The 12,106-nt window shown below is 51.1% G+C and overlaps 1 protein-coding gene across 1 annotated transcript in view; it reads left to right on the top strand.

The window, feature by feature from the left end:
- Positions 1-12,106, top strand: part of LAS1L (LAS1 like ribosome biogenesis factor) — a 402,245-nt gene that overhangs the window by 79,073 nt on the left and 311,066 nt on the right. The window lies entirely within an intron of this gene.

Genomic DNA, 12,106 nt, shown 5'->3' on the forward strand with positions numbered 1-12,106 from the left:
GCAAATTGACTGGAATCCGTTTTGGCGTTCGAGTGTTCCTCTTCTTCGTGTGGACGTGATGCACCTCACGGTCTGGTCAGAAGGCAGTCGCTTGGCTCCGGTTACAATGCAAAAGAGACCAACAGAAAGGGAGCCGTTAGTTCTCCTGTCTACTGGGGGTTGCACCAAAGGGGCCGTGTGAAGTGAGGGAGGGTATCACCGGTGACTTCGTATCTCAAGTACAGTGGAGTGGTTTGGGTTTTTTACAGACAGTGAGGGTTAAACGCGGGGTAAAGGAAACATAAGGTGGGGGTAAACGAGGGAAGACACACACGAGTTCTGTACACTTTATACACGCTTGCTTCCCACCCAAGCCGCCATACGCTGCCGTATCTGGGCTAGCCACGCTCCTCCCCCGGGAGAGTGGCACGGCGGCTCACTGGATCGTTGGCCTCCTGGCTCTCCGTGGGACTCCTCTTCAGCTTTTCCTCCGGGATGTTCTTCGGTCCTTCCTCGTACTCCTTCGCTGCTACAAACTTCTCTCGCCCGTTCTCCAACACCGCTCCTCGCCTCGTCCTCCGGGGTGATGTCACACGCCGTGTACAGCACTTCCTGGGCTTTAACCAATCCTGTATCTCTGACGTGTGCAGAGGGAGTGTCTTCCTCCTCCGTGTATGTCCAGTTAAAGGCGCCGTGTTCTTCCTCCTCGAGTCCATCCTGACCTGCGCCCCATGTGTCCGTCTGCAAGGAAGGAGGAATTATGGAGTCATTTCCGGGTGTCCACCACTCCTCAGATCCTGTCAACCTCACCCCGTTACACCCTCCCTCCCACTGACTCACTAGGCTCGCCCCGTCCTGGAATTCATTGTGACCGTCCTGACTCCGTCAGAAGCGGTCGCTCCCCACAGCCACTGGCCCTTGCTACGATCGTTCTGCTATTCACATAGCGCCATTACCTAAGATTGCTCCCCTCACCGCTGCCTGCATTTGATATCGTACTGCTGCCTGCATTTTGGAGCGTGCTGCTCGTGTTAGCACTGTTGTAATTGCATTTGATATCGTACTGCTGACTAACTTTTGGAGCGTGCTGCTCGTGCTAGCATTGTTGTAATTAGTAGCGCCTGCATTGCCTCATTACAGCATAAAATAACTCGCCTCGCATAACGCTCGCCTGAATTGTGAACTTGTAGCATTAACTTATTAAATTAATGTGATTGGGGGGAGGAGCCAAGCTCGCGACCGTGATGGCCGCACTGTAGCTCGGCTCCGCCAACCTTCCTGCCTAAACGCATATCCTGATCTTCATCCTGCTCCGAGGCGACACACTCGGCAAGAAATGGAAAGATGAAACAATGCTCGCACTCACCGTTTGTCCCGGGGGCTCCTGCGTGCTGCGGATCTGGAGTTATGCCCTTGCTTGGTCCGGGGCCTTCGCGGCTTGCAGACCGGGGACTTGCCTGTGACGGTCGGCTGGAGTGAGGGTGTCGGCGGCGGCCCCTGATGGAGGAGAGGGGTCGGCTGAAGAGGCCGTTGTGCGGTTGTGCCGGTGGCGACTGACCGGGCCCAGTCTGGCGGCCTGGGGGCCCTGTGGTAGGGCGCGGCCCGCTGCGGATGGGGGTAGACCGCGCAGGAGGCATGCCCCCCCTTTGTTGCCCTGTCCGGCCATCTTGAAGCCCTTCGCCCGGACTCGGCGAGCGGTGCCCGTGGGACGGTGGCGCCGGCGGTCCCCGTTTTTGGTGGCCCTCCTTTCTGCACCAAGGTTGCCATTTCCGGGGCTCGAGGGGACTCCAGCGGTGGGCCTTGCTTAAGAGCCCACTCCAGAAGTTGAGGCGCGGAGAGTCGCGGCTGAACTTACAAGATGGCGACCGATGCCCTAAGTCACAGATGAACTTGGAGCGGCGAACTTGGGTCGCTGAAGTGCACGAGAGCCGAGTCCTGTGAGCGTGAGCCCACGATTGGTGATGTCCTTGGCGCCCTACATTCTTTACGTGAGGCCATGGTCTTCGGCACCTTTGTGCAAGATAATAGGTCTGCCGCCATATTTGTCGGGCCGTCCCTCATGGACGCGGCTCGACTACGAGTGTGTGCTGCTTCGCCCCCCTCGGCTGGCGCGAGGAGTGCTGCCGCTGTGCATTTGCAGGACTGTATGCCTGCGGCCCCGAATCTCCAGGTAGTTTTGATGGTGGCGGGTGCGGGCGTGGGGCCCACGTCGAAGCCTGTTCATGCCCGAATGACTGGGGAGCGAGGTGGATGCTCGATTTGTACCGCTGGTACCTTGCGGGGGAGACCTCGCTTTCTTGGGCGGCGAGACTGCACCCATACTGTTTGCTGCTCCTGATGTTGCTATTGGAAAGTATAGACTGCCGCAGCCATTGCTTGCTCTGCCGTTTGATACTGGGGTCCTCTGGTTTACACCCTTGGCCTGATTTGTTCCGATCCTGTGCCCATCTCACCTCGGACTATTTGCTGCCCACTATTCCATTGTGCATGATAGCTATGGTCAGGAGAGGACAGGGGTGAGCCGGACTGGACCCGGCGGACTACTGGTTAACGGATGGAGATGAGGACTGCCCGCAGCCATGACAATATGGCCGATTCTTTCGAATGTTTCTGATACTTGAAGCTGTGTTGATCTCGCTTTAATGTGGTTTCATGTGTGTGAAGGCGGGGGTAAGGGCTGTAGGAAGGTACCTCCTGACTATGGTTGCCCCCAACTTTTTGCCCTGTGTTTTAGCTGGTTTTTGACATAGTCGACCTGGGACCCTGCCAATCAGGACCCCAGGCCTACTGCTCTCTCTGTAAAATGGATTCCATGTACCTTAGGTACATTTCCAATTGGTACTGGGCCACCTTATCAGACCCTGTAACTCAGGGCATAGATGTACCCAGGGCCTACCAGGGGCTGAAGCATGTATTATGCCACCCCTGGCTGGCCTCCTAAATTTGACACAACTGGCTGCATGACAGCTGGGGCAAAGTCGTGTAATCACCCTTTGCTGTAGATATAGTATACCTATATCTAACCCTAAAAATGGACACACAGATTCCTATCAGTCACTCCTATGGCAGGCCTTAACAATCCTGAAGACAGAGTGCTTGGAATCGTGTGAGATGGTGCTCTGGCATGAGCTGAGCCTGTCTGCAGCTTGCGGAACCAAGTCCTAATAGCTGTTCCATGATATCGCATACCATATACTCTTAAGTGCATTATAATCCTCGCGGTTAAATGCTATCTTTGGTATTGCTTTATCAAAACATGTCGAGTAAGGTTTCATACGAATTGGAATACTAACCCCTCGCCAATTCTGGCGACGGGGTTAGCATTCCACCCTTCTAGAGGGACACGACATGTATGTAACTGTGAACCCCGGTTAAAGTTAACTAAAGCCTCAGCTCCACAGAATGGATGCTGCCACCACAGACACGAGTCTGACCTCCTGCTGCTGGGAGTCCTTCCAGCGAGGAGAGCTTGGACAAAGGGTTTCCTGTCCGGGGCGGTGCTAGCACCATCCCAGACAGGGTTTTGTGTATCCTGGGTAGGCAGGGCTTTACAGGAAGGTGACTGCTGAGTGGCACCCCGGTGCTCACTACGCATAGGCCGGTCAGAACCAGTTCCAGTGGCACACCAGCCCCTGGCCTGGGGGAAGTCCGGCATGGGAGAGGGGTGCAACCACCCCCCTCCTAGTCCCACCCATAGGCAGGACCTAGTCACCGGGTCAGCCCCTTTTCTTAGTATAAAGATAGGAGCGGGCCCCCTGTTCAAATTAGATCATCTTTGGAATCAAGACACGACTTTCTGCAAAAGTACTTCAAGATTTCTTCTTCAAGATTCTCCCTTGTGGCTAAGGAGTAGTCACCCTCTTAAGAACACTGCGGTCTGCTGCAAATCCTTCCTCAGGAATCCGACGACACAGCTCGACGAGACCCGGCTTCCCTGGCTCCTCTGACCTCTACTCACCTCTACAGCCAAGCTGAGAACCGTGAGTGCGACGAGACCTCGAGGGACCGACGATCGCCAAGACTGCACGACTTCTTTACAGCAAGCCCGCCGAGTGTTCCACTGGTGAGTGCTTTGGGGTCCGAGAAGCCCCAACCCTGAGCAGCTCCAGCACCGAAGATCAGCCCTCCAGCATCTCCACGATCTGCATGGGGCCCTTCTGCTTTTTGCTGCTCACCGCGTTGTTTGGCTACTAGCCGGCTGGCTTGTGGCCTTCTTAACGACGCCCGACGACATCACTGCTGCTGGTCTGGTTGCTCCAGACTGGCCCTTGCTTCCTTCCACAAGAGAAGCACCCCGGACCCTCCTGGTCCACTCCAGACGCCATTTTAGGTCCACCGCGTGGGCTTGAATTTGCCAAGGCTTTGTTGCCCAATCCTGGGTCCAGCGACGCCGACCGCTTCATCCATCGTGGGACAGCTCGCTCCTCCATCCTGGTCGCCGACAACGCCTCCTGGTCCGTGAGATCTGCAGAGCACAGCGTCACCCACTCACCTGGTCGAGGTGACTACCATCCGGTGCCCTCCTGGTGCCACCTGACTACTGGCTAGTAGTCACGAACTTGGTCCCCTCTGCTTTCAGGTGTCATCCATCTTCAAGATCCTGGCTTGGATCACTTTGAACTCTCTTCACTGGTCGCCTGCCAGCATCTTTCTTCCAGGCTCCTGGTCCGTCTACGAGGATTCCCGACGTCTTTTGAGACATATGCAGCTGCAGCCCCTGGGCTAGGTAACTTCGGCATTTCGGTGCCCCAGCATAGCCTCACTATCCAAGGGTCATGATCCACTTTCGTTTTCCTCCTACCAGGTCGGGTTCGCCCGAGAACACTAACTTTGCATTTACTAGCTACCATAGACTTTGTCTCGCATCACGCGTGAGAGTGCACACTCTGCACCCGAGTCCCCTGGGTCTCCTAGAAGTAATCTAACGATTCTATAGTCAAGTCCTAGCGATTCCAAAGCCTATTAGTACTGTACTTACCTGCTAGTAATTTCGCATTCCACTTTCAGAGTATATGGTTTTCCGTGCCCTTCGGGCATTTGTATATACTGTGCTAACTTAAGTATTTTCGTAAGAGTTTTGTTTTGTGCTAAGTACCCTGTCCTCATAAAGAGTACAGGGCTGTTGTGATTTTAATAAATACACTGTTTATTTTCATAACACTTGTGTGGTGTCCTTTCACTTGGTGTTCAAGGGGCATATGTGTGGTATAACAGCTGGCTTAACACGCCCTCTCGAGTCTTTAGCCTTAGACTGCTCGTATCCATGCTACTAGGATTGCTGGTCTATAAGGTTGACTTACAACCAATCATCAATAAGGGTTGTTTGGACTGATACAAAGTGTTCACTAGAATAGTGAACATTATATATCAGGCCAACTTCTCACAAGGGCCGAATGACTCGATTGCAGATCTCCTCTCCCACTGTTTTTTTCTTCCCCCTTTCTCTGTTTTGTTTCTTTTCTTACTTTCTAATTTCCTATATTTCGGGTTTCTATTTAGGGCGACAGGCACGCTGCTGGGGGGGGGGGGGGGGGGGTAGGCCGTAGCCTTCTGCAGGGGTGCAGGGTGGGGCGGGTGGGATGGGGTTTCTTTATTGTTCGTTTTTCTTTTAGTTCTATGGCTCTTTTGTATCCCTTTATCCGGACGCTGTGTCTGTGCGTGTCTCCCATGGTGTGATGGCTGGTGGGGATGGGGGATGACTCGCTTGATTCTACGGTATTGATTGCACATATATCATGACTTGCACGCCCTGACCCCGATAGCGGATCTCTGTCTTGCGCGCTTTTATCGCTGTGGGGCGCGTGCAGCAGCGCAGTGTTCTTTCTTTCCCTCTTCTACTATTCTTTCCTCCCTCCTTCCCTTCTTTTTCTATTCACTTGGGTTAGTATAGAGGATGAATATAACTAAGCTTCTGCTCTGGTTCCTCTGTTATGTACTAGCGCATATATAGGTGGTCGACGGGTACGTGATGGGCCACGGTGGGGACTGTTCTGAACTGGGGTGTTTATAAGTTGATTCTTGTTAACTGCGGCTGTTACCCGTTTTTATCGATGCCCTTCTGTTTTGATGTTGGACATGTGGCCCGCCAAGGGAACTTAGATGGCTAAAAGTTGTAATTGATCCTGCTATACTTCCTATTATATTATAAAATTAACCTTCTTTAATCCTGCTTCCAGCGGTCATATTCAGCCCTTTTAATATCAGATCGCTTGCTTGTACAACGTTGGGCGACTGCCGGAAATTCTTATTATTATCTTATGTGCTTTCATAATGTGTCGTGGCCGGCCTGATTGGTTGTAGGCCCGTATATATGTATGCTTCCATCTGCACAATAAAGGTTTTTTTTAAAAAAATTAAATAAATAAATTAATGTGATTGCGCCTCTGCCCACGAAGCTTTCACTGTTGTTGGCCCCAACCTGTTCCGGTTTCGATTCTCTAGCCATTTTGGTGTTGTTGTGCCTCGGAGCCCGTCCCCTCCACCACGCACCCGCCTCCCAGCTGACCCTCCCTCGCCCCTCCCCTTCAATATCCACATATGACGACGCTTCTACGCGCAGCGTTCACGCGCAGCGGACGCACGCCGAAGGTGCACCAAAGGTAAGCCCGTCTACGCCCGTCCGCGCCTGGACCGCGCCCAGGTACAGACCCCCTGGCCCCCGCAAACCGTCCTCCTCCCGCATAACGTATGCCACCACCACCCTCCTAGCCCTTAACCCCGGACGCACCCCACATTGTTGCGTAGCTGCCCCAGGACACACCCATGGACCCTTCGCCTGCCACTCCTGCAAGTTCGCCTGCATCAGGTCCCTCACTAAACCCACCAACCCCAAACACTGCTCCGACTCTAACCACCTGAAGTGCATCTTGCTGAACACCCGCTCGGTCCACAGGCACGCCACTGAACTCTGGGACCTACTCGACACTGCTTCACCGGACATCGCCTTCCTTACAGAAACCTGGATGAACGCCTCTTCTGCACCCGGCATCGCCATAGCTATCCCGGACACCTACAAGATCATCCGAAAAGACCGCACCAACCAAACAGGAGGAGGCATCGCCATCGTCCATAAGAACACCATCAGAATCACGACCAGCTTCGACGATAAACTTGCAACCGCCGAACACCTCCACTTTCAGATCCACACCGACCCTAGGACCACACTTAGAGGCACCCTCATCTACAGACCACCAGGATCCCGTAAACAATTCAGCGAAGACATCACTGAATTCATCAGCCCACATGCCCTCGCCTCCGAGAATTACATTCTACTGGGAGACCTCAACTTCCACCTGGAAAAGAAAAAGGACAGCAACACCACCACCCTTCTGGACAGCCTGGCTAACCTTGGTCTCAACCAACTGGTTGACATCCCCACCCATATAGCCGGACAAATGCTCGACCCAATCTTCACCTCCTGCAAGCACATCTCCTTCGATCACACCACAACTCTCCATTGGACGGACCACAGCTGTGTTCACTTCAGCTACAAAACTACCTCGACCCACAACCCCCCACAACATATTCCACGAAGAAACTGGAACAAACTCACCACCGACCAACTCCTCACATCGCTCAAACAAAAATCTCCCGCCCTCTCTTCGGACCCAAAGCAAGCGGCCACCAAACTCAAACAATGGATCACTCACAGCGCTGACGAACTAGCACCCTTGAAAAATCACCAAACCAAACAGGGTAGCAAAAAGGCCCCCTGGTTCAACGAGGACCTTAAGAAATCCAAGAAACTATGCCGTACTCTCGAGAAAACATGGAGAAAAAACCCAACCGCTGACAACCTGACCACCTTCAAGACAGCCACCCGCAAACACCACCAACTGATCCGATCCACCAAGAAATCAGCATTCAAGGATCGACTCGACAACAACGCCCAAAACAGCAAGGAACTATTCAACATCGTTAAAGAATTTACCAACCCCACCGCAGCCTCAAACAACATTACTCCCTCCCAAGACCTCTGCGACTCGTTATCCTCTTTCTTCTACAACAAAATCGCCGACATACATAACCGCTTTGAAAACATTTCCAAAGTACAGTCCACTCCACCCACCTCCGAACCTAAACCGCCCTCTAACATCCTTAACGCCTGGAACCCAATCACCACTGAAGACACCATCCGCCTAATGAACTCCATCCATTCAGGCTCGCCAACAGATCCCTGTCCCCACCACATCTTCAACAAAGCAGACTCCATCATCGCACCACATCTCCGTGACATCATCAACTGCTCTTTCAACTCCACTACCTTCCCAGAAAGCTGGAAACACGTTGAGCTTAACGCCCTCTTAAAGAAACCCACAGCAGACCCCTCTGAACTCAAGAAATACCGCCCATCTCCCTCCTTCCATTCCCTGCAAAAGTCATTGAGAAAGCCGTCAATAAACAGCTCGCCGCCTTCCTTGAATCCAACAACTCCCTCGACTCTTCACAGTCCGGCTTCCGAGCCAAACACAGCACCGAAACCGCCCTTATTGCAGCGACAGACGACATCCGAACACTACTGGACAACGGAGAAACAGTTGCCCTCATCCAACTCGACCTCTCCGCCGCCTTCGACACAGTCTGTCATAGCACCCTTATAAAACGTCTCAACAACATTGGCGTACAAGGAAAGGCCTTGAACTGGATCATCTTGTTCCTCTCCGGGAGAACCCAGAGAGTCCGACTCCCCCCTTTCATATCAGAGGCCACCGAAGTCATCTGCGGAGTTCCACAAGGATCATCACTCAGTCCCACCCTCTTCAACGTTTACATGAGTCCCCTCGCATCCATCGCGCGACATCACAACCTTAACATCATCTCTTACGCTGACACCCAGTTGATCCTTTCCCTTACCAAAGACCCCAACACCGCCAAAACCAATCTCCACGAAGGCATGAAAGAAGTAGCCGAATGGATGAAAAACAGCCGCCTAAAACTTAACTCAGACAAAACGGAAGTCCTCATCCTAGGATCATCCCCCTCTGCCTTGGACGACTCATGGTGGCCATCTGCCCTGGGCACGGCACCCATACCCACAGACCACGCACGTAACCTAGGCTCCATCCTAGACTCCTCCCTCTCGATGACCAGACAAGTCAACGCCGTCTCATCCTCTTGTTTCAACGTACTTCGTATGCTCAAAAAAATCTTTCGTTGGATCCCCACCGAAACAAGAAAGACTGTCACCCACGCACTGGTCACTAGCCGACTGGACTATGGAAACACCCTCTACGCCGGAACCACAGCCAAACTACAGAAAAAACTCCAACGCATCCAAAACGCATCAGCCAGACTCATCTTGGACATCCCACGCCAAGCTCACATTACCGGCCACCTGAAAGACCTCCACTGGCTTCCCGTCAACAAGAGAATAACGTTTCGTCTCCTCACCCACGCACACAAGGCCCTCTACAAACTAGGACCCGAATGCCTCAACACACGACTGTCCTTCTACACACCCACCCGCCAACTAAGATCCTCCAATCAAGCCCTCGCCGCTGTTCCGCGTATCCATAGATCCACCATGGGAGGAAGATCCTTCTCCTACTTGGCGGCCAAAACCTGGAACTCTCTCCCCACTCACCTCCGCCTTACCCAGAACCACATCTCCTTCAGAAAGGAACTTAAAACCTGGCTATTCGATAAATAATGCACCCCCTCCCCCAAGCGCCTTGAGACCCTCTGGGTGAGTAGTGCGCTATACAAATTCCTTTGAACTTGAACTTATAGAACCTCTAGGTGGGTGTATTACGAACAAGGGGAGAGTTAATGAGGCCAAAACACCAGAGGTTGAGGATGGATGGAGCAAAGCAGAAAGTGGGAGATGGTGCAGGGATAGTTTGCACCAATAGGTATGCGGTTTTAGGGGGTGAAGTGAGGGAGATGGGTGAAGCCTTATTACAAGGTTTAAGAGATAATGAGCCGGATTTTGAGAGTCAACCAAACTGCCGAAATTGTCAGAATTTTAAAGACATTTTGTTAATTTAGTTGCTTGGAAGAGGAAATTGTTCAGATAAGGAAACTATTGAAGGATTTAGTCAAGAAGAGTGATAAACAGGCGGTAGATCATCCCCATCTCGTGGTACAGTCTTCACTGACAAGTAGCCATAATAACCATGCAGCACCAATAGATGGCACCAACACCACAGCGAAAATAGCTCAAGGCCCACTAAACATTCCGCAAAGAGGTTTGGGTCCTAATATAGCAAGACCATCAAATACAGGCACAACACAACCTAAAGGTCCCAGAACAGGAGAGGGACGGATAGATAAAACAATGATGCCACCACAGAGAGGTGGAGGGCCAGTAGGGTGAGCTAGCGATGGCTCCAGCTCCTATGCAGGCGTAGTCAAACAGTCAGGACCGGTGGGTAAAATCCAAGGGGAGGGGGAAAATAAAGCACCAAATGAGAGGGTCACTACTTTTAATACCCAACCAAATAAAAATAGACCTGCAAATTCTATTGTTTACTTGACGGGGGTCCCTAAGATGAGTAGTAGTGTGTATGAGAGTAGGGATTCAACATGTAACAAAGCGATCCACTGGTTACGCCATGAAAGAGGTTGTAGATTGATAATCAGGGAAGATCTGTTGAAAGTGCAAAGACTGTCTATGACCAATTCTGCCACACTGTATCGAATTACATCTAAGGGATAAATCTCTAGCTGAGAATTTGATCACCCTGGAGTATAGATCATCCCCACCCGCACATTCAAATATCCAGATCAGGCAATCGCCCTGGTGGTCTAGAATTCACAGCCCAAGCACTTCGGATCTGAATATGGTGGATTGATTACAAGAAGGCAACAAATCACAGGAGCTGCTGGTTGCATTAATGGATTCAAGCCCAAGCCCAAGCCCAAAAAATACCACTAAGCACAATGAAAATTTTACCGAGAGGGAGATGGCAATCCCTACCAGTAACTTACAAACTTGTGACTAAAGTTGCAACTAGCCATTTGCATGACAACCGAGTTATAGCAGACAAGGGTCAACTCCACTACCCCAGGCCCAAAGGAATAGCTCCATCTTCTAATACTATAAACCTCCTCTCTTGGAACATAGAAGGGCTACAAAAAAAACCTAGCCATTCCAGAATGGAATAATTTCATTGATAAATTTAATATCTGCATGTTCCAAGAGACATGGAGCACGACCCCACTTCACAAAAACGGCTATGCCCCTTATTTTATACCAGCAACTACGGTGGGGAGAGGACTCCCTTCTGGTGGTCTTCATGAATGGATTAGTGCATCACTGAACTGGACTGTCACCATCCATTACCATCAGATGATATACTATATCTTTCCCTCAAGGGCCCGAGTGGTGGGGAGACCTTGGAATTGTTCTGCGTATACGCCAGGGGTACCACAGGTGGTAAATCCTCACCGATAATATCACTATTGGATGCCACGCTAGCTGATATTCCCCAACAGACTAAAGTAATTGTGGGGGGTGATTGTACATTTGAGCCCTTACCTGGTGACGAGTCAGTTGGCTTTATGGAAGACGACTGGAGACGGTCCATTCCATCCTTAACTTTGGAACCCATTAAGAAATGGTTGGTTAGAGTAATTCAAATGAACGCTCTAACATTGGAACACAATCTACGGGCTCTAAATGAGAGGACTCCTTCGGATCCTAACGGGGCCATGACATATAATAGAATAGGTAGCCAATCTCGTATAGATTATATCTTATTAGACACCCAATCATGGAACAATTTATTGGACATGGAGGTCATACAATCTCAGGGCAGTGACCACAATCCACTTGGTATGAAGATAAACTGGAGGTCTGAGATTGAAAGGAGGGTTGTCCCTAAGATGATCACGAAGGAAGTAGTCCCTACTAATTGTAATCGGAAGCTGAAATGGAGCAGGGTAAGATGCGATGAGGGAAAATTAGTCAGTGTCAAGGAGCTTGTTCAAGTAGAAACGGCCGACCTTACATTATGTAGGCTATTGAAAACCTAAAGATGCAGATTTTAACTTACCAGACTCTTATAAGACTTTAATCAACAAGATTGGCATAATATTTATCGCAGGGGTTAGTAAGGGATCGTTCAAAGCCAAACAAAAACCTTTGAATGCTAGCCCCTGGTACACTGCTGAATGTAGGGTTAAA

This window comes from Lissotriton vulgaris, chromosome 4_1 (genome assembly GCF_964263255.1).
Source record: "Lissotriton vulgaris chromosome 4_1, aLisVul1.2, whole genome shotgun sequence".
In the NCBI taxonomy this organism is placed as follows: Eukaryota; Metazoa; Chordata; class Amphibia; order Caudata; family Salamandridae; genus Lissotriton; species Lissotriton vulgaris.